This window comes from Oreochromis aureus, linkage group 2 (genome assembly GCF_013358895.1).
Source record: "Oreochromis aureus strain Israel breed Guangdong linkage group 2, ZZ_aureus, whole genome shotgun sequence".
Lineage (NCBI taxonomy): Eukaryota > Metazoa > Chordata > Actinopteri > Cichliformes > Cichlidae > Oreochromis > Oreochromis aureus.
In genome coordinates, this window is record NC_052943.1 from 29,792,104 (window position 1) to 29,815,478 (window position 23,375).

Consider the following 23,375-nt stretch of genomic DNA (forward strand, 5'->3'; position numbering starts at 1 on the left):
TGGGCGTTATGGGGGGATTCCCTGGTGTCGAGTGAATTTGTGTTATTGATAGAAATGACTTCATTTCTCATTTAATATCGTCTTTGCTGAGTCAGCACACATACAGACAGGTTTTCTTTCCATTTCCATTTTCCTGTTTGTAGAAGTGAGCCAAAGTTTAATGGGTTGATAATTCTGTCTGAGATCACCTGTTTGGTTACACTTCCAAAAAAAAAAACTTTATTTAAATATATCAGACACTGGATGTTAATATCCCAGATATAACTCATGTTCAGAACTTTGCACATTTAGAACATTTGTACATTTCTGTTTTGGGAGGATTTTTCAGGACTCATGTTCTCACCTTGTTTAATAAGGGTGGCCAGTGACAAGGAAGAGAAACTTTATCTTAGTTTATAAGTCAGCATATAAATGAACTAAACTAAAAAATGCAGTCCATACAATCCAGTAGCTCACAACATTCTTGTTTTTCAGACTTTGTGAGAAAAAATGTTCTAATATCAGACCTCCTCCTGCTTTTCCTTCTGGCTCCTCTATGGTTATCAACCTGCCTGCGAGCTCACAGTGCCAGAGGAAATGTTGTGCAGCTGCTGACTGAGATCACAACAGTGTGTGTGTTGGAGATAATTATGTTTACCACACAAGATTCATAGGCTATATGAACTCATAATTCATATTTTGGGACTAAAAAAGCCCCATTGCTGGAGAAAAAGTACCGACCCCTGTTGGAGTGATTTCTCACCGAGTAATGTTATAGTTTGTTTCTTTTTTTCTGAATAAGTCCTCTGCTGCCTTCATGCTTTCACTGGGTGACAAATACTGAGGCAGCATGTGTCCTCTGTGTCCACACCTGCACATGTGGGCTGACCTGCAGTGTGTGATGTTTGCAGTTTACAGAAATCGTAAACTAATGCTGTTTTCTAAAATTCCTGCAAATGACTGTAAATGATGCCTTGGTATAAATGAAGATATATGTATATTTGTTTCACTGAGGAGAGACTGGCTTCAGAGTTCTCAGAGTTTTCTCATAACAGAATTCTTATAACGGAATAACAGAGGAGAGCAGCAGAAGTTTAGCACGCAGCCGCTCGCTGTAAGTTTGCATTTCTCTATATCTGAACTGAGGAAGTCTGCAGACTTGTGGTGTGAAATTAGGAAGAAATGAGTTTATCCTACTGTAAGTTTGAGGTCAATAGCTTGAGGTTACATAGATGCTCCTGTGCATCCCAAGTTTAGACTAGAATTAACAAAGTTAAAAAATACAGTCGTGCATAAGTAAACTGCCCATCATTGTTATCGGAGTGAGTTACTAATGTTTCCAGTACCAGTCAATATCTAAAGTGACCTTTGTATGGAGGACACATTATCGAAGCACAATGAAAACAATGCATTATGCAGAGAATAATGAAGACCAGTTTGTTCCATTTGAAGATCACCCTAAGGCCAAAACAGCAACGTGATAAATAGTTTTGATTTGGTCAGTTTGGCGTATCTCCCATTGTTCATTTGCATGCATGTTACTATTTCCATCTCAGTTTGTATATTGCAGGATATTCTTTTTATCTCCCATGGACTGGATTAAATTGATGCTTTTTCTTGTCGAATACAGTTTCACCCTCTGGGTAACTGTTTGGTTTATCTATCCCTGATTTGTGCTGACTGATGATGACATTACCTGAACTTGTGCTTTTTTCTTTCTTGCATTTTTCATTCACTTTGTGCAATAAAGTGTCAGAATCATAGACCTGTGTTCTAGATTTATTTTATGGTTTCTCATTCCCTCCATGAAGCTCACACTGAGACCAGCATGGAGTGGACATCAGGAGTGTTACTGTCATGTGTGTCATGGACAGTTATCTGCCTTTTTGACAGCAGATGGGCATCAAACAGGAAAAGACAGGAGAAATAAAACTGTTGGAGTTTTAGAGCCCCAACAGCTGCTGAAGTCAGGAGAGAAATTATAGAGTTGCCATGTCAACAAATGCATTCTTAATTAGCATTTTTACTCAAGCACCAGATGAGTGCCATTTGGCAGAGACATTTTCAAAACATGTGTGACTCCCAGACAAACATAAATGCACTCATATTCACTGCAGTTCTTTCTTTCCACAGCAAAAATCTTCCTGTTTAATTTGGAAGTCTGATTTGGGAAACACTGGACCTCTTTAAACCTCACATCACATATCCATCCAGCTTCACGCGAACATGAAGCTGTTCATTCGGGGCCACATTCAACTGTTAAACTGACCTCTGCATGATCACAAGAACATACTTATTCATGCACCAATGATTTACTACTAAATTCAGTAATCACATTACTGTTACAATCACGTTACATGTGTTACAAGCCTTCTTCAGTTATCTGAAGTTCGTGTGCATAGATATGAATATTACTTTTATATATTTTTATTTTGTACAAAAACTGAGAAACACAACTACATCCTGCATAGGACACCTGCACTATACAGCTAACACAACATCAACTCTTTGCAAGCATCTGCACAGACAGCATACTAACACAAAGGTGAGTACATGCAGACCCCAGCCCAGCAGCCAGAGCCTTCGTTTCTACAGTAGAATCACCATGATGACCACTGTGAAGTCTCTGGTTTTCATCTTTGTTTTGTGTTCACATGTAAACACTAATAGATCATATGTGACCTCATTAAGATATTAGGATCAGTGTGTGCAACTGTAGGATAAGATTTATGTTAATAACTATTAATTATGTAATAGTAATTATGACACCAACAATGCTAATAACACGACCGCACCTTCAACTCCTCAAAGTTTTAATGTCACAATGAAGGTGCATGTTTGCATTGTGTCCCAATTGTAAACACACATTGGAACACAGAGCTGTCCTCTGATTGGATCACTCACACCACATGTCTATGCAAGGTGTGAAGGAGGCCAATGAGACATTTAAGATGACGTTTTTTAATTCTGCCTCGTCAGTATTTCAGTTCTGCACCTTCATTTATGTGACTGTTGTTTCCCACCTTCTTCCAGGTTTTCACAAATAAGACACATGAAGTAATAGTGCAGGACACACAGTAGAAAAGAGAACTGTGGTTGTTCCTGTTGTTAGCGGAGGGATGAGTGGGTAAAATATAAAAATAGTGTTTTAAGATTGCATCCGTCAGGCCTTCTTTAGCATAGATGCAGTATTTAAAGAAGGAATAAAGTCAAATCCCTTCGAGCGTTTCATTCCGAGGGATATTTAACAGTATGGTCATGTGCTGTCATCTCTTTGCCTTCTCTCCTTTTTTCCTCCCTCTTGAAATTGTCAGGCTTCTATTGCTCGCTTTATGTCCTCCAAAAAGCAAATCCAGAGCCATAAAAGGGAACAACAGCAGCATTTTACAACGCAGCAGATGTCACTGTGTTTCTGGGATGTGTCCTCATTTGGCAGCTCTGAGCACAGAAACTCTGCAGTGTCATTCTGTCCATCACTCGCTGTCTGGGAAACAAATGAGCAGGCACATTTCACACATCTAAAGCTCGACACTGTGATGGCTCCATTTACAAAATTCCTGCTGACATATAAAGTAAAAAAGCCGGCTGTAGCTGGCACTAGAGGCTTGTCTTGCTCTGAGTTGGTTGCACCACATTACATTGTAGGATGTTTTTTTTACTGCCACGGTGAAAGGCACGAGGAACACAAAAGCAACGCAGATCATTACTGGTAATAAAAGCAGCAGAAGGAAACCTTGGTTTCCTGGTTTCCTTTAAACACTATTAAGAAGTAAATGTTGTTAGAATGGACATCAGTCAGCACACAGTAAGTTCTTAGATATCTCCAGACATTAAAAAATATACCACAGCTGAGGGGGTTTTTGTATTTTATATTCAGATCTACAAGTTTTCGGATACAACACATATTTGTGATTTTGCCTCTACAACACAACAGTGGATTTTATGTCATATAATAAAGACGTGTTTGCAGTGCAGACTTTCAGCTTTATTTAAGTGGTTTTAGCATGATTTAACATGTTTGTAATTATAGACTTATGGAATTAAGCTTCATATTATACCCATTTTCAGAGGTTCACAAAGTGATTAAGGAGGGGTAAATAAAAATGTGTTTAGTGTAAAAGGTCAAATGGTCTGCTTGAGTAGTTTCTAGTTAAATATATAATATTGTTTAATTGTATTTTAAAACATTCATTTTCAGCACCACGGACAGCTCAAAAATAGCTGCGTGAGTGCACTTAAAGTACTTTATGTTTACCAGAGAACCAATCATCTCTGTTTCCATGTATGTTTCAATAAATTGCTGGACTTATCTCCTAGTTTCCTTCAAAATAAGTAAAGAAATGAGGGCTAGCTCAAGAGTTTTGTAAAATACTCTATTTCCACATAACAACAAACTGAGATTTAAAAAAAAATGTTTGAATGGAAATAAAATCTAATTTAAATTAAAATAATGTAAGAAAAACATGTTGTTTCAGAGTCCCTGGATCGAATGTCGATGAGACACCACCACGAGAACCACAGGAGCTGATTCACATGAGATCAGTGGTGTGTCTAGAAAATCTTTGTTGGGGGGGCCAGGTAGGGGCACAGATTTGGAGAAGGGTGGCAGATGTAATTGGCAGATAATGTTTAAAAAAAAAATCTACCAACCGTTAACCATAATTCAATAACCCTATAAACCTAATAACCGAATGCGCTTTTAACTCTTATAAGAATGAGATTTTGACCACTACGGTGCAAAGTTTTTATATACTGCATTGATAAAGTACAAGAGATAAAATCAGTGCGTTGTCAGTGTTTATTCAGCATTCAAGGACAGCAATATTTGCATAGTGTTTTTACTGGCATATAGGGCACATATGTTTTGGGCAAAAACATTTTTGAATATTAAAATACAAACATTTTTAACATACAATTGGCAAATTAGTCTATGCAAAACTTTATCTGCCCATTAAAAAAAGAAGATAATCTTCTTACAAACTGGTGTTTGATTTTGAAACAGGAAAAAAGTGGGGAAACAAATGAAAAGACTAACTTTTGAATGAAACCTGAAAGCAAGTAAATACTTTCTATGCTGCCTTATGGTAAACTTTGGTAATACTGATGTATAAAGAACAACACTGGCTGATGATGAAATACAGTCAGCTGGCATGGTGACACTGCCAGTATTAACCTGCAGGGCTGGACTGGGACAAAAAATTGGGCATTTTGACCAGAGACCGGCCCACCAGGTATTAAAGCCCTAAAGCCTTTGAATGAAAACAAATGCTGTGGTGACAGTGATGTACATGGTCTTTTTGGTATATGTATGATTTCTATACATTTTACATCAGATAAAAACTTTGGTTGTAAGACTCAGATAATAATTTTTTTAAAAGCTAGACATTTTAAATGAGAATAAGAAAGAAAAGTATTTCTTTGTGCCCCCTTTCCCTGTTAATGCCCTACCTGGCCCCCTGGCAAAACTTTGCTAGATCCGCCCCTGCACAGTTACCAGCTGTCAGCTGCTTAGAAAAGGATCCTGGTGTTATTTGTCTCTCAGAAACAGTTGATAACTTCCCTTCAACTCATTCATGTCACCTAAAAGGTAAACCTGTTTCTCCATCACCTGTTCAGCTCTGATGATTCAGTAAGGACATCTCCTGGTTTCATCTGCATGTTTCCCTCTCACCACATATCCAAACCGATATCATGACCAGCAGCTTTTACAGCTGTGGCTCCAGCAAACATCAGCTGATACTAGAAATTAATATTAAATAAATTCTAACAATAGCTGATCAAGCTTAAACGTGCTGCTGTTGTTTACCGTGAGATCCGCCGGTTTCCTCTTTCTGGCGCAAAGTGGGAGATAAACAAACAAGAGAGAAAAGCCGATCAGCTGATCATTGATCAGTTTCATGATTGAAGTAGCAACAGGAAAGGGAGGGGGAGAGAATGAGAGAAGAAGCGGCAGCTGTGCAACGTAATGACAGAATAACTCCAGCTTTGTGTCTTTGTTTCATTCTAGCTAAAGTACGGGACAAACTGCGTCTCTTCTCAGCTTAATGCGAAACGCGTAATATTTTCTCTGAATGAGGGACCATTCCATTTTTTAAGGAGCCGTTGGCAACTCTACTAACTAACCTTATGAATAAAATAAAGTTCACTATCAGTAACATCACAGCACCCACCCAGCTGTATAGAAACTCCGTCATGCTAGCTAGTACGCAGTACGAGTTATTGTAACTGACTGTAAAAAGTCAGCACAACGAAAATAAACTCCACCTAAACTTGGTTTATATCTGACCCAGATAGACTGCAGGTCATAACTTCTTACCTGAAGTTCAGTTCACCTGACACTCGGACCGGTGGCTGCCTCGGGTCTCTCCTCCTCCTGCCTCCCCTTCCCTCATCCACCTAATGGCCTCTGTGGAAGCTCCGCCAGAGCCACCACCAAACAACTGAGTTATTTTTACACATCGACCAGAATCTGGACAATCCACCACTTCTCATTGTTCATGCCGTTACAAAACAAATAAATAAATAAGTCATCAGCCCACTGGGCAAATGCCCGGTATGCCCGATGGCCAGTCCAGCTATGTTAACCTGATACTAAATCTGCAGCTCCATACAGCATTGTTACGACTTAGATTATATCTTATAACTCATAACTCTTATGTTAGCTCCCCCCAGTAGCCTACTGTCTGAAATATTCGATGGCTGCAATAATTCTTTAAGTGTTATTTTTTCCTTGGTATTATAATTTCACCGAAGTTTACTAAACTCAACAAACTTAATATTACTTACCGGGACATTTATTCTGTCCTCATTTTCTTTCACCGAAAAATTGTTTTCTGCGGTGCTGTCTTTCTCCTACCTTTGCTAACGTGATGCACACAGTGCAGAAGCCGATGCTGCATTCACTTACACTCGGATGTCTGAGCTTCACCGTGAAAACGTAATCGTACATTTGATATTTGATTGAATTTTATTGTTTTAGCTTTGGGGTGGCACCTGGGGTGGCCAGTCTGGTTGGGGGGGTGGCCACCCCGGTGGACACGCCACTGCATGAGATAGTGCTGTAAATAGGGATGGGTTCTGACATAAACCGTAGTAACCAGATCCGAAAGCAGCGCACATTTCGGTGCTTTTTTTCGGTGCTTTTTTTTTCCTGAGCCAATTCTAGCCAATCATTTTACGTTTCCGAGGATAGTAGGCGGGGCTAGGTACATACGTTCTTTTAGAGCAGAGCTACAGATTAAAAAGGCCCAAGGTGAAGCGATCAAAAGTCTGGCTGTACTTCACAGCAAAAGATGTAAACTCAGCAGCCTGCAACAAGTGCTTTAAGCTGATACTGTGATACTGTCAAAGGAGGTAACACCTCAAATCTGATGAAACACCTGGCAACGCATAGCGTTTTTTTTTAAAGTCGAGAAATGCGCCGTGTTTGAAAGCTTGCTGCGAGACCTCACACCATGCACATCTACTGCGGGTGTGGTGCCTGTTATCGGACCCGGAGTTAGCAACATCCCCCAAAAACCCGAAGAGGAGAGTCCTGGCCCCTAGCCCTGTCAGCGTAGCAGAAATGATGATGGATGATGATGGCAGCAGCAGCCGTTCTCCTCTGCGTGAGTAGCTTCATGTTGTTCGTGTGTAATTTACATTGAGTATGCTAACCACGTTATTACATTAATGCATGTAAGGTGAACTAGCAAACACTGTCGTAGTTACATGCGGCTGTCTTCTTGTTTGATGGCAGATACTCCCTTCACCCTGGCCAAAAAGGCTAAAATGACCAAAGAAAAAATGGAAAACAGTTAAACATGAGAGGTTTTCGGACAAAGTTTGTGTTTTTTCCATTGTTTAAGCACTGCTTCCAGCCAAGAGTGAGACCATATATGCCCTATAGCTGCAGCAAAGGCTAACATTGTTATCTTTTTACAAAAAAAAGCTGAACATGAGAGGTTTTTGGACCAATTTTGTGTTCTCCATTCTTTAAGCACCGGTTTGAGCACCGTTTAAGCACCGGCACCGTTTCAACAGTACCGGTTTGGCACCGGTATTGTGTAAATATTCATTGTGATGTAGTCGACGGTCAAACTTCTTTTGGAAGATTTTGAAAACATTCCCTCTTTTTTCCCAGAAATGGCAACTCAAATTGAGTTTTAGATCACTGATAACAAACATTCATCTGTCATGCAAAAATACTAAGAAGTGTTTTAAAAAATGTTTTTTTGTTCAGAGAAGCAAACGTAGGTATTTACAGACAGTTTGCTGTATTCTAAGCAAACCTCCGTCTCTCTCTCAGCTCTGATCTGAACAGCCGTGTGCGGTTTGTAAAGTCTTGGCTCGGACTTCGTGCACGACTAGTTCTTCCAACCTCAACATTTTATGAATATACCATCGTGGTTGCAAAGAGACTTTTGTTATACATCCAGAATTCATAACAAACCGCCGGGGTAAGGTCTGCAGAGTCTCAGACGGTTTATCATGGCTAATACTTTTCTCCTTCTTCAGCAGTGCTGCTCACCATGCATAATTCAATTAGTGTCTCCAGCAGATTTTCCATATGTTTGATTCATGTCTTTTTTCTATCTTTCTGGTTCATTTCTACCCTCTTCCTTCTGTTTCTTTTTTTAATTTCTCTTGGTTTTCACTTCACAAGAACAAGTACCTGGGTTTTGACATCTTTCTTGGGTTTTTAGATGAGAACTGTAAGTCATGGTACGTGGATGCAGACAGCTGTTTGTACAATGTACAATTTTCCAGCAGACAAGTTCGAGCCACAGCGGCGGCTAACAGGGTACCCACTTGGCAGAGCTGATTGCGGTGTAATTCACTGTAAAAGTGTGGCGATAAGAAGGAGAGAGAAGCAATCTGCTCAGTAAAGTCACATCCCTCGCTCCTCTAAATCAGCCCCTCAGACTTTGTCCTTTCCTTGCATGTCAGCTAGCTTGTTTTTCAGTGAAGAATTCCCACCCTGTTGCTTGCGTCCATATTGCTGCATCAGCTGCTTCTTTTACCTTTTTACTGTTTGTTCTACAGCAACACCAGAGGAAAACATGGAGATGTTTGGTTGGATGCAGGTCATCTGCAGAGGGCAGATTCGAGTTTGTTTGCTGGTAACAGCTGCCTGACTTGTTTAGACCAGTGGTTAACCTCAGCCATAGGTTAAATAAAGCACTTCACATCCATTTTTGATTAACCACGGGGGGAGTCTTCCCCAGCTGTAAAGGGGTGAGAGGTGAGGTATGCCATGGACAGGTCACCAGCCCATCACCAGGCTAACAGAGAGACAGACAACCACCTACATACAATTTAGAACCACTAATTAACCTCCCATAGAGTACATGTCTTTACACCTCCAAAAGTTGAATCTGTTCATCTGGACGTAGCGTTTTGTGGGAGAAACGTTTCGTCACTCATCCAAGTGACTTCTTCAGTCTCAGCTAACTGCAGGTTTCCCCAAACCTTATAAACAGTACATTTGCATAATGACTGAAACCAGCCCACTGAAGGAACAATGGGCTGTGAGGTCAGTTCCTTAATCATAATTATGCAAATTCCCATGACCATTGATCAACAATCACTGACCAAAACCCACTGATCAATGGCCATGAGTACCATTCACAGAGAGTTGGGGAATGGCTGCAATCACAGCAGTGTAAGATGGTGACAGATGTACCCTTAGGCCCCCTCCTCGATTCAGAGATGGTCTTTCCCTCTTCACGTAAATGGCCTCCTTGACTCCGCGCTCAAACCAGCGTTCCTCCCTTTGCAGCCATTCCCCAACTCTCTGTGAATGGTACTCATGGCCATTGATCAGTGTTCTTTGATCAGTGGGTTTTGGTCAGTGATTGTTGATCAATGGTCATGGGAATTTGCATAATTATGATTAAGGAACTGACCTCACAGCCCATTGTTCCTTCAGTGGGCTGGTTTCAGTCATTATGCAAATGTACTGTTTATAAGGTTTGGGGAAACCTGCAGTCAGCTGAGACTGAAGAAGTCACTTGGATGAGTGACGAAACGTTTCTCCCACAAAACGCTACGTCCAGATGAACAGATTCAACTTTTGGAGATTTACTTTCCTGGATGATTGAGAATGCATCAAGACATGTCTTTACACGTTCTCCCTTTATGTGCGTGCGTTCTCTCGGGCTTCCTCCCACAGTCCAAACTGCACACAGAGGTCCACTTTAAAATAGCAAATGTGCAAAAATTAAAGAAAAACTTAAAGAAAACACATCAGATTTAATGAAAAAAACTCATGCTGGCTGTCTGTACTGCTATGGACTGGGTAATGTGTTAGGAACAAAAGGATGCCAAATCAATTGATGGAAATGAAAATGATCATCCTACAGAGGGCTGACTTGAAGTCAAAAATGAAAGATGACGCAACAGGCTAGTCCATTTTGCCAAAATTTCACTGCAGCGACTCAGGATGGTGCTCAGTAGTTTGCACGGTCCCTGTGAGCTTGCATGCTTTTTTTTTTTTTTTTTTTTAAATCCTGTTCTGTTTGGCAGCTTCAGCTGTCAGAATTGTGATCTGGATGCTCTTTGGTGCCAAACACATTTTCCTTTTGCAAGAACAGCTATATAAAATCTCTGTAGGCTCCTATTGTTCATGTGAATATTTTATCTGTTTATTTATTCATTTCTGTTTGTTTTATTTGAGGTATTACATTATATGAGGTATAGCATGATGATGTCTAAGGCAGGGGAAAATAAACAAAGGGTCGAGGGGATTGGGAGAAATGTAATAAAAGGATAGAGTACAAATAGAAATACACAATAGAAATGTATCACCAACTGCTGCACCTGTAAGAAAAAACAACATATAGCACCTGTATGGGGTGGGGTCACCGCGCAGTACAGCCAACAAAGCCACATGAATAGCCTTACACACTGCGACCTGTGCGAGAGTAGACTGGAGTGTGCACCACAGTAGACATCGTTCCAACAGACACACACATTAAAGGGACGAGCCAAACTGGTCTGGGTCTGAGACAAGCTGCACCCAGCAACGGTTGTTCACTCACCTCGATGCCCCATCCCAACCATTGGGCTTAAAACCACCCACGAGCTCCAGAGGCACAGACCGCTGAACTGCTTTCAAGTTCGATATTTCTTTGTGTTTCTTGATAATGTTCTGTAAACAACATTTTACTTGTTTCTGATATTATTTTTTTTCTTTGACTCTTTGTCACTTCTCTTTTTGCCTGAACACTTTGACGTATGTGATCCCTTTGGATTAACTATTAACTAAGCTTCATGTCCAGGGTTTGGGTCCTGTGCACCAGGGGAGTAGTAAGAGTAATGTGTATATCAGACCCACACCATCCACCTCATCCACCTAACCAACCCTAACTCTATTCATAACTCTATTCATTTATGCCGTCCTTTTGGTTCTTCTTGACGAGCTTCACTTAAAGTTGCTTGTTGTAATCTTGTTGGTTGGAGCACGTGAGCCAGAGTTAATCATCAGATTATGAAGCATTGTGATGCTGCCAGGAGACGCTGGGACATGCCATCACCTCCTCCCGCTCTCTGTGTGTTACTGTCTGTCTCTCAAACTTCTGGCTTCACACTGACTCATGTTTTATTCATGTGTATCACTAAGTGTATGTACACTTTTGTTCCATATGAGATGAGCAATTGTTTAGATGTTTTTGTCATTTTTTATTGTTTTTCTTTGAAAGAAAGAAATTATTAACAGTTATATCTCAATATTTGACCCCCTGCAGCCTCTGCCCTCGTACAATTGATTCCTGTGAGAGAAACAAAGCTCACTGTTTTGGGCAGATTTAGAGAGAAACATGAATAAGTGCAGTCTTCAGGAAAGTAAAATGCACAGTATGTAGATGTCTGTATCATTGTCCACATGTTTAACTACTGAGTTCAGGATAGATGGGCGATAAATAAATAATAACAGATTTTTAAAAAAAGGCAATAATGAACCTTGAGAGAGAAAAACTGAGATTTATTTATATTTCCTTTAATTCATGCACACTGTTATGTTGTTAGGAGATCATTCCATCCCTATAACACAATTTCATTTTCAAAGAGCTTTTTCTTTTGAACATTGTTTTCAGGAGCCAAACTGTGGACTCAGAGAGCAGTGATGGTAATTCAAATGGTCCGTTAGTTGCTAAGCTACTACTGTTTTTAACCACTTAATACTGGAAGTAATTTTAGTGTCCTGCAATTAGCTAAATCAGACTGATCTTCTCTCTGGAAAATAATATAATTACTGCAGTTTTCATTCCATCAAGGAAAAATACTTCCATTTATCAGCTGTATAAAAGGGTTATGGTATTATTCCTTATCAAGAGTCCATCCCAGGAACTACTGAATTCTGTAGTCAAGGATGAGAAATTGTACTGATGATAAAGACGTGATCCTCAACACCACACAGACTCCTTAGGACACATTAAAATACTCTGAAATGTTCATAAAGTAGTGACACTTTAAAAACTTGGATTTTGCACCATGAATCACTCAGCAATCATTTGTGTATACCTACAGGCCAATTTATTAGGTACATCTTGCTACAGCTGCTTTAATTCTTCATGTCATACTCAAGACGCTGCTGGAAACATTCATCAGAGACTTTACTCCATGTTGACGTGACATCGTCACACAGTTGTTGGCAGCATCCACAATGACAATCTCTCGTTTCTCTGCATCCCAAAGGTGCTCTGTTGGACTCAAACAGGTTTCTTGAATATGACGGTGAGTTCGCTGTACTCAGATGTCACCAGATCTGATATGTTCTGAGATTTCTGACATGGTCCACTATCCTAAAAATGATCTTGAAAATCTCCCCCACCATCATACCAGCAGCAGCCTGAACACTGATACAGGCAAGATGGATCCATGCTGTAAAGAATGAGACAAACATTTGTTTGGACTTCAGCAGGTCATCTTGACCGTGTCTACATGTTTTAAATGGATCAAGTTATTGCCGTAGGATTGGCTGATTAAATATAGGTGTTAACAAGCAGTTGAACAAGTGTACCTAACAAAGTGTCCAGTGAGTGCATATTATATTTCCATGAAATTTTAATAATTTTTTGTCCTCTGAGTCACTCAAACAGTGCAGGTTCTCTTTTGCATTTCGCAGAGCTGTTGCTATCTGACATATAGATGTAATGTGTGTTTCATAGGAGCCACGAACACACAGCTCAAGAGCCAGCGTCATCTGTCATCTGTCATCAGCTTCACTGTGTGCCCAGTCCTGCATCAGACTTTTTACTTTCTTTATATCTACAATAATGCAAAGAAACAAAAGCTTGTTTTCAGAAAGATGGAGCATGTGTTTATCTTCCTGTGAGGAGCCACAGAGTGCATTTCCCTGTAAACATGCCTCACCCTTCTCTGAGCAACATATGGCTATTACTCAGAGGCTCCCATTGCTTAAGCTGAATAGACAGCAAGAATTACATAACAGGTTAACTCACTGTTTGTGTGTTTTATATAATTTTACATCTGAAAAGCCACACATACACACACACAAACTCATATATGTAAGGGAGCTGTGTTTGTATTTCTGAAGGAGGATATAAGACGCTCATAAGCTGAAATGTATCCTAACTTTTGCCCCTGACAGCTGTGTTTAACAAGCAGAGTGGATTTAATAATTTGTGCTAACAAATGGCTCCGTCGTCAGTCGCTGGCAGCTCTCTGAAGAACAGCTCAGGGTTTGCCTGCAAGATAACAGCTGTTAGACGGTGTAGTCATCTAACTGGACATTAATGCAGTAAAACACCAGACATCCTTTAGACCTTCTGTGTGTGTGTGTGTGTGTGTGTGTGTGTGTGTGTGTGTGTGTGTGTGTGTGTGTGTCAGTGGTAAAGTTTCACTTAATCACTCGTCTCTATAAAGAAGACACACTGCATGATGACAAATAAATGTCTGCATTTACAGTTTTCTCTCTGTGCACCTCTGGACTGTTTCTCATGTCCCTTCTGTATTTCTTTTCTTTAAATTTCTCTTTGGAAATCTGGTTCTGACCACAGACGTGGAACTGACTACACTGAGATCAAACATCAAATGTAGGATGAAGGATCTTCACGGATGATGAGACCAAACAGAAGTGACATTCCATGTCCCAATTGCCAGTCTTGGTAGCCGGGGATTGGTCCACCAGGGCCTCCATTCCTAGCCGCCACCCAGGTCACAATGCACCCGACCCTTACTGTGCCTCCTGCGGGTGGTGGGCCTGAAGGAAGATGGGCCCATGTCCTTCTCTTGCCCAGTTGGGCCCAGTGGACTAAGGACTGGCCACCCGAGGCTCACCCTCGGGCACCCTCCCCGGGCCTGGCTCCAGGGCGGGACCCCGGTAACCCTATCCTGGCAGGGTGAACTGATAGTTGTTCTTCTCATAGGGGTCGCCAATAAGTCCACGTCTGTCAAACACAGACTGCAGTCGGCTGCAATCATTGGACTTTGTCGTTTCCAAGCAAACCAGCTTGATGAAGGTTTGATTACAAGTCGAAACGCTGCACGTTTGGCTTGCATGTCAGTATTTTTGTAATTAATTGAGTGGACTACAATTAAAAGCGATCATTTATCACATGAAAAAGTAGTATGTGTGATCCGCTAGCATAGAGCCCCTTAGCATTAATTAGCAAAGGTAATAGTGTTTACAAGGCTAAGCCAAGGCTAAAGGCTGGACCTCAAACATGCCCGCGTGGTCCAAGGACGAGCCATGGACTGTGGTGGAGCAAAGGAGAAGGCCGTAAGAGAGACTGCGAATGGATGGCCGGAACATACAGACAGAAACCATCTGGCCGAAACAGCTACTCGTCCCGGGATGGGCGGAGAACCTACAAAGAGATGAAGGAGAGAGAGACTTTTTCCATCTGCGGCAGTGGAACTGGGGTGGAGAATCGCCAGCTGCTGACTGCTATACTGCCCAATATGGAGAATGGCCCTGGTGGGATTGGAGATTTGAATGAAGGTAAGGCCGAGAAAAACAGTATGTAAAACCCGTTTGGAGTGAACAGGCCAGACCTCCAAAGCACAAAATACAGTCAAATGATCCAGACTTTTCTGCTAAAGTTCGCATCATTCATAGACTGATTAAATCAGTGCATCATCTGAAAAATGTCTGACAAGAAGATTATCCTCCTTCTTTGAGCAAAATGGCCCAAAATTTAGCAACGGTTATCAAGCCAGCCATCCCCAATATGGAGACACAAGCTCTGATCGAGGGGAATGCTAAAAATTGGGCCCACACAGCCATATTAATCCTCCATGAACACTATACTCAGAATATAGAGGATGAAGTCCTGTATATTCTCCAGTCCTGTCCTCCCAGACAGGACTGGAGAATATACAGAAATGCATGTGGTGTAGATTGGCTATAATCTAATCTTTTATAAACCACCATCTCCCTCTGGATGCAGTTAATAAGGTGTGACAATAGTTTAATATTACTAGTTTCTTTTTTTCCTTTTTTTCCCCAAACAGGACTGGAGGGCTCCTTTTGAGATAGCATCATCCTGGGCCAAAAGGAATGTGGGCAGCCGTCTCCAGCCCGAGTCACTGGACCAGACCCAAGCCGTCATCATAGCCAAACTAGCAGTCTTGATCCCAGCCACCAGATCAGCTGAGCAGGAGGACACAACCAGTGAACCAAAGCAACATCCACAGGTTCATGCCCCACCTGCAACTTGTGCCACATCCAAAAACACAGCCTCAACTATGACTGATCCCATTGTGGGGGACTGGTCACCCTTCGTAGACAGAGAGGAGGGGAGTGAGAGCAGCCTGATGAACACCTCTCCGACTAACTCACAAGAGACAGACCCCAACCAATCAGCGCCAAGGGACCAGAGGGCGAAAAGAACTCCCATCATGCAACACAAGACTTCAGCTGAGGAGGGATTACCTTCCCCTGCCCAGCCACCCCAACTTCTGGTGGAGTTGAGCAACACGGTGGTGGATCTCACGGAGGGAGAATCCAACCCCTTAGAAACCATTTGGGGGCAAAACAACAAAAGTGTCCCAACCGCCTTAACTTTTAATTGATTTTTATGTCTGACTTGTGAAGGGAGCACACAAGTCTTTCAGCCACTGAAAGATTTAAAATTAACGTGATTTAAAATTTATGTGTAGAAATTAGTGCTCTCAAAATTAACGTGTAAACGCAAATTAATCTGCCATCATGGTCAATGCGATTAAAATTTTTAACGCAATTAACGCATCTGGAGTGCAGAATGACTCAAAATCCCTCAAATGTTTCTGTCAACGCATTTCGGGCAGTTAGTCCAAGTAGAGTTACCTTCGCACATGCGCAAATGGGCAGTTGATCTGGCAGTGACAGGCAGCTGAACCAATCAACTCAATATGGAAGATGATAAATGCACATTGGCCCTGTCGATGGGAAATTTGAGTATTAAAAAAAATAATGGAACAGTCGACCGACAAAGTATTATGGACATTGTGCCAGAAGGAATTTTCTTTTCACCGAGGCACTTCCAGCTTAAACTATCACACTGATGCGAAGTATACGTTAGCCGGGCTAGCACTTTGGCTAATGCGTCACCCAGCTTGCGACAAACCACTCACGGAGCATCGGGGACTCAGTAAGTCTACCTCGGAAATATTGACTGACGCCAAGTGGATTGCAACAAACTGCAGACCTATTAATATCGTTGAGAACACGCGGTTTACATAGCTTTGGTTCTTCATTTCAAGGACTTGAAGTGCCACCCCAACAGTGACAAAGAGAGAGTGGAAAAATGTTTACAGAGTTTTTTGTTAACATGAATGTTCAAGGTGTTCAATAAACATGTTAAGTGCATATATTTTCCCTTTTTTCTTGAGTCTGTTTGCTCATGCAAAATGAAATGCGATTAATATAGATTAAAAATGAATGCCTACCTGACCGCTTCATTACCATTTTCCAAACGCTGTACCGCAACTCCAGTTGTTGCGTCTGAACAGAAAACAGCATCACGGAATATTTTAACATCAACATGGGTGTGCGACAAGGCTGCGTCCTATCGCCATTCGTCTTCAACATCGCCATCGACCATGTCATGCGCCGAACAATTGGACCAAACACGATGGGAGTCGCCGAACGCGATCCCCTGCAGCAGTTCACGGATTTGGAATTTGCAGACGATATAACCTTACTCGCACCAACCCTCCGGGCTCTTCAGCAAACAACCTCATCTTTGGAAAACGAAGCAGCCCCGACAGGACTCAGGATCAGTGGTGAGAAGTCGAAGATTATGCGAGTTGGTTACGCTGCACCATCAAACATAGTGGTCACTGTGAAGCAGCAGCAGCAGCTAGAAGAGGTGGACAGGTTCGTGTACCTGGGTTGCACTCTCAGCAGTGATGGGGACGCGGAGCATGACGTCAAGTGCGGAATTGGGAAAGCATGGGCAGCCTTTCAACGATTACGACCTATTTGGATGACCACCGCACTGCCCTTACCAACCAAGTTGCGGCTCCTGAAGACCATTGTTATACCGATGGCACTGTACGCAGTGGAGACTTGGAATTCGACTGCAAAGATCAACCACCAATTCGACGTCTTGCAACAGCGTTACCTTCGATGGCTGCTCAAAATCCCATATCTGGATCGCATTACCAACGAGGAAGAATATCGCCGTCTGGGAGTAGAGCCGCTCCACGTCCAAGTCACCAAGCGTTGGTTCAGATTTGCCTGTCACATCCTTCGGCTATCGGACCTGAGACCCACCCCCATCGCGGTTCTGTGGAACCCAAGGAATGGAAAGAGACAGCGAGGAAGACCCAAAATAACGTGGAGGAGTACGTTCCTTGAAGATTGACGCTCTGTCGAACTGTCATGTGATGAAGCAGCAACCGCCATGATGGACCGAGTTCGATGGCGTTTTCTTGTCCCCCGATGCGCCGATCGGTATGGGAGGATCTAAATCTAAAAAAGTTATAAAAATGAATGATATTTAATCGTTATTAATCAAAATGAATCCACAGTAACCCTGTGATGAATCTGATTAAACATTTTAATTGTTTGACAGAACTAATAAATATTATGTATTAGTGTATACTAACCCATTAGTATTTAGGGGTTTTTTTTAAGTTGTATTTCACAGGAGAGAATCTTTGTTAAAAGACTGAAGAAAACTATTCAAATTCTCTTTGAATTTAAGCATACATTCTTTGTGTTTATTCTGCATTTACTTCATTATATTACATAAATATCTGTTACAAGCTTAAATATAAAGTTGAAAAAATGTAATTGCAACCAGGCTATTGATCAAGTAATTGCGATTAATTGTGATTAATTACAGAAAATTGTGAGATCAATTAGTTAATTTTTTTTTAATCTATTGACAGCACTAGTAGAAATATAAAATAATGGATGAAGTCTGCTGGCGTTTAAGTCATATGGTCGACTACATGAACAGGAAACACAATCAATAACTCATAACTTGAACATTACTGGCAGCATCTATGGCTCATGTGAAACTTGAAAGCAGGATTTCAGCTCTGATTTCTGTGAAAGGACGATTTCTCACATGTCTTAGACCATCACCAGGATTTCGCTGGTTTGTTATTTGCCTGGCGTCTGCGCTGTTGGCTACTAGTTGGGGAAAGAAAGATTGCAAAGTTGTGATGTGAAAGAGCAGCTAATAAATTGTAATGGTGAGCCGGAACAAACCAAATGATTCAGCCGTGCAGGGGTGAGCACTGCCTGAGCTGCAGCACAAAGAAGCAGAAAACAAATTCCAAATGATTCTGTCAGTAACGCAGAGAGGCAATTCAGCAGAACTATCTTTAGCCTGCAAGAGGCTTACTGTACAGTTTTGCTACTGTAAACATGTTGAGTGTGTTTGTGTGTGTGTGTGCGCATGTGTGTGTGTGTGTGTGTTTCCATGAATGCCTCATTTCTTTCTTTCTTTTTTGTTCCCGACCATTCAGCAGTCACAGCCCTCCTCTGTGCAACAACCGAGCCTCGAATTATAATTAAGGTGATACCTGTGGGGGTGTTTGTGTGTGTTTGTGAAAGTGTGTGTGTGAGTGAGTTACAGGGAGGTAGGAGAGGGTGGAAAAGAGAAATCGCTGCATAATTGTGTCCAGAAAACGTGTGCTTTTGTGTGTGAGTTGATAGCTTAGAGATATGGAAGGAGGCAAAGTGAACACTCATGTGCAGATTGCATTTTCAAAACTGTGTGTGTGTGTGTGTGTGTGTGTGTGTGTGTTTGTTGTTGTTTGTGTGTGTTGGCATCACAGCATAGGGGAATCCATCATCGTCAGGCTTCTATTGATGTGAATGTCGGACTTGGTGAGGACCAATCACACTGAGACGTTCCACAAAGCACTCACTATAATTACACACACACACACACACACACACACACACACACACACACACACACACACACACACACACACACACACACACACACACACACACACACACAACATGAACTGTATCCCAGAATCTTGAACAATGTGCGCATGTACAAAATTGTTCAAATACACACACACACACACACACACACACACACACACACACACACACACACACACACACACACACACACACACGCAGGTCCTGGGTACACAGCAGTGACATCATTCATGTCAGAGTGACTCAGAGTAGTTCGTCATTTTAACTAAAATAAACTCAGAGCTGCATCCAAAGTCACTCTCTGCTTGTTATTTAGAGCATCCTGTTCACCTTCCAGCTCTCTTTTCATTTCAGTATAACACCCTGAAATCTTCCCATGGTTTAAAAAAATGTTTTGTGATATATTCATCACCTGTAGGTCGTCTCTGATATCATCAAACAGGTCTGATCAAAAGGTTCGGAGGGTGCATCTGCTGAGCACAAAAGGAGCAAAGCAGGATCCTGCTACAGACTGTACATGAAAGATGGAAGTCCTTGCTCTTACTGACGAATTGAGGGATGCTCGTACTGTAGCAGCTTGGCAGTCATGCAGTAAGTCGTACCCTGCTTTATCAACTTTCTGGAAGCTGATGGAGACCGTAGTTTACAAAATGAAGCTCACGATGAATCCAGTGAGATCTGAAACAAGCGACTGATGATGAGCTCATCAGGAAAGTGTTACCATGGAGACAAAGTTTCCACTGATTTTTACACAAGAAGACAGGCATCATTGGTCAGTCTTCTGGTCAGTAGAGACAAATACAAGTTTCAGAAACTTCCACATTGGCAAAAAAGCTACGTCCCTCTTTTGTATACAGTCACATGTGCCAGTGTTAACCTTTGAGTCAGGATTACACATCTGCGCATGATCAACATCTGGACCTGTGTAACACGTTTTCATTCAGACTGTGTTCTGGAGCTCGACTGTAACATCCTGAGGGAGTTATCTCTGCAGGGCTGTGAGTCACGGAGGCATGGCTACTCTGAAAAAAGTCCTAAATTATTTGACTGAGTGTGTCGTTTCATTTTCAAGGAATTAAAAAAAAGTTAGGGTTAAAAATGTAAAATACTGTAAAATACTTAACTCTCACATGAGTCACCTCAAGTGCTCTGGCCAGTGTTTATCTGTAGTTAGTGTCAGTCAGATCCCCGTTTACTCATAAAGCACTCACACTGTTTATCACACTGAAAGTGTGATTTTTAGGACACACCGCCCGAAGTGGAAGTGACTTTTCTTGTTAAAATAAGTTCTTTAAAAAACAAAAAATGATTGAATATGAAGGCAATATGAGCACAGAGTACAAACATGCTGAGCGGTTAGTTCAGTGAGAGAGTCAAAAACTAATGTGTACACTTATGTCTGCAGTTTTATTTTGTTAAATACGAACGAAATGATAGCAGAAGTGCTGCCACGTGTCTGGACAGACAGAGAGGACCAATGTGTTTATTTGGTAGTTCAATGAAAGGCTTCAGTCAGTTAAAATCTGCGTTCATGTTTGCAGTTTTGTCTTGTTATACAATATTTGAAATTAAAAAAACAAACAAAACGCTACATTTTCAGAAATATTTGTAGGTGTTTTCTTGTTTGTTTGTTTATTTGTTTTGTACTACTTGAACACTAAAGTGGCTAAAAGATGCTTGTATTTTCTCTTCCTGTTTAAGTTTTATGTAACCGTAGAAAACATTCAATAAAGAGGAAAATGATTTGTTTCCAAACATGTGACTATTGTTGTGTCGTTTCTCTTTACACACAGACAAGAAACTGCAGGGAAGCAACTTTTGAAGACCCCCTGTCCCGATCTTGATCGATTATTATGAATGCTCTGATAATTAACAGTAAAAGACTAATGCTTTGTTCTCGAGGACAGTTTTAACCGCTAACACTGGCACCGTTCAGCATGCTCCAGACAAGTCCGTTCAGTGACTTCCTCTTCTCTCACATGTTGTTATTCTCTGTCTGCAGGTCAGAGCACATTCACACGCTACACACTTACAGACATCCACAACTATTCTAAATGTTTTCCACAGTTTTAAAGTTTGTTTCTGTGTGTGTACTCACATTACTCTCACTGTGGGGGACATTATTCTTTTTGCAATATTTGATGCCAAGATAAGTCTCCAGGAAATGACTGTGCAATATCATCTGAGGTGATGGGAACACAGTGCGTGTGTTTAATTTAATTCATATGATTGTTGGGGTTGTCTTTGTATTATTGTAGGGTCTAAAAGTGCCTCGAGGCGACTGTTGTTGTGATTTGGGTCAATCTAATTAAACTGGATTAACATTTCCTTACATCACAAAGGAGATCCCGTTTTTAAAAAATGCCAGCAGTCAAATGAATATTAACACAGTCGACAGTCAGCTGAGAGTTGAAAAACACGATGAACTCTTTTTACTGTTGAATCAGTTCGACACGATGATGCTCCATCTCTCCAGGGGAAGTATTAGCATATGAAGCTCAATACTGAAACATACAAAATGTCTTGTGGAGCATAAAGCAAAGAAAGAGGAGGAGGAAAGTGACTCATAACATCATAACATGCACAATGAGTATTTGTTTTTATGTTTTATATATTTCCTCATTTTCCTACTTTTTTTTGTAATTTGAGAGTCAAATTTGCAGGAGGCAGCCGGGCTTTGCTTGTTCATGTGAGCCTTTTCCTCTGCGCTGCCTACATCTGTTCGCTCTGCCCCACGGGAATACAGCTGGGCTTCAGCCTCCAAAGGACAATATGGAGAGAGGGAGGTACTGAATGACAAGACAGAGGGAGGCAGCGGGAGGATGAGGAGCTGAAGTGCATGAAGAGGAAAGAGAATAATTTCTGCTTTCATAAACTTCATCTATCCTGTACAAAGTCCCAGAAGTCAGTGCGCTAACGCTGTGGTAACTTAGATAAACACACCACAGAGCTGGGTGGATGTTTGCTCAGATAAACTGAGCTCAGTGTGATTATTTTAACCAGGAGTTGGAGAAACTGGCTTTAAATACAAAAGTGGAACAATTACAAACCCATGATCAGCAGCTGTCACTCAATTAAAGAAAAACAAACATCCTAATGAATAAAAGTCTTAAAAACACTTTAGTCATCATATGCAGAGCTACCTTCGAGCTCCTTCATGGGTAAAATTCGGTGGTGCTGGATGCACAAACTTCAAAGTGTTGTCATGTTGGTCAGAGCACTTGTATCGCCTGCAGAGGACATTTGATTCCAGCTCCTCGGTTTTCAAAGCATAAACTTTTATCCTCGTGGCACCGCAGGTACAAGGACACTTCACTTCTTCTTTGGCTCAGAGAGCAAACTGAGCAGAAAATGCTTACGACAAGAGGAACTGCTGGTCGCTACAGTTCATGCCCGAGGTCCTCAAAGTTTTGACTTAATCTGCCAAATGTGCACAGGAAGGAGAACCACACTAGACAAACAATCTTATGGTTATAGATATGGCTTCAACATATTTTTATAATGGCTTTTAATTCATATAAAACCGCTCACAGCTCTTCTGCAGGTGTTGACCTCCTCTTAAATCCATACAAAGTGATGTTGCTGATGACTTTCACCATCATCATGGCCGCTGATGTTTTCTCTAAGCTACTGCACATTTACACCACTGCATCAGAAATCATGATCACAGGGGGAGGCGATCAGGCCGACGCTGAGCAGCCTTTGGAACGTGAGCGCAAATGACATCAAAACACAACACAGCATGTAAATGTTGTAAATATGACATGGCCTTTCAGTCACCAAACAGCAGCAGTTTTCAAATATCCTCATTATAACTTGATTATAAAACCAATAAAAAGATGGAAACACAACTATTTCTAGTTTTTTTTTTAAATTAAAATACAGAAAATGTTTGGGTTTTACATGATGGCCATTTAAAAGTTGTTTTTTTTTTTTAATTTGTGAAATTATGTTATGTTAATATTGTGACTTTAGTTTTACAGTTTTTTAAAAATAGAAATCATGTTTATGTTAAGTCCACTGATAAATTGGTGAATGACATTTTTCATTTGTCATA

The 23,375-nt window shown here is 41.2% G+C and overlaps 1 long non-coding RNA gene across 1 annotated transcript; it reads right to left on the reverse strand.

The window, feature by feature from the left end:
- Positions 1-2,924: 2,924 nt before the first annotated feature.
- Positions 2,925-6,332, reverse strand: LOC120441134. Its single transcript, XR_005613810.1, has 2 exons — positions 6,296-6,332; positions 2,925-3,463 (listed from the first exon to the last, which is right to left on the reverse strand). It is a non-coding gene; the product is annotated as an uncharacterized LOC120441134 (long non-coding RNA).
- Between the last annotated feature and the right edge of the window lie 17,043 nt (positions 6,333-23,375).